The sequence below is a fragment of the Branchiostoma belcheri genome, unplaced genomic scaffold, assembly GCF_001625305.1.
Source record: "Branchiostoma belcheri isolate BF01 breed outbred unplaced genomic scaffold, Haploidv18h27 scaffold66, whole genome shotgun sequence".
NCBI classification, from domain to species: Eukaryota; Metazoa; Chordata; class Leptocardii; order Amphioxiformes; family Branchiostomatidae; genus Branchiostoma; species Branchiostoma belcheri.
Window position 1 is genome coordinate 567,530 of NW_017804309.1, and position 326 is coordinate 567,855.

Sequence of the window (326 nt, forward strand, 5' to 3'; positions counted from 1 at the left end):
AAAAAAAAAATAAAACAGGCCTAGGCATCCTATTATGGTCCAAAATGGTACGATAGGAGCCATGAAGTCAACACACCAGGCTGGTTCAAAATTTAAACAATGAATTTTTAACTTTTAATGATACCATTGCATTGAAAGATGTAACAACTAGGATGAAAAGGACTGTTTTCAACTTTTCAGGGCAAAATATGAGTATTTTGCAGTTGATTTAGAATTCTTATTTTTATTTGCAAATCAGAAAAAATGAAGCAGGCAAATCCATTAACCAAGAAATTAAATTGGCGTGGCCTTATGAGACATTATATAAGAAAACTTATGATCTGCAG

The 326-nt window shown here is 31.9% G+C and overlaps 1 protein-coding gene across 5 annotated transcripts in view; it reads right to left on the reverse strand.

Moving 5' to 3' along the window:
- Positions 1-326, reverse strand: part of LOC109483816 (ras guanyl-releasing protein 3-like) — a 38,968-nt gene that overhangs the window by 33,132 nt on the left and 5,510 nt on the right. The window lies entirely within an intron of this gene.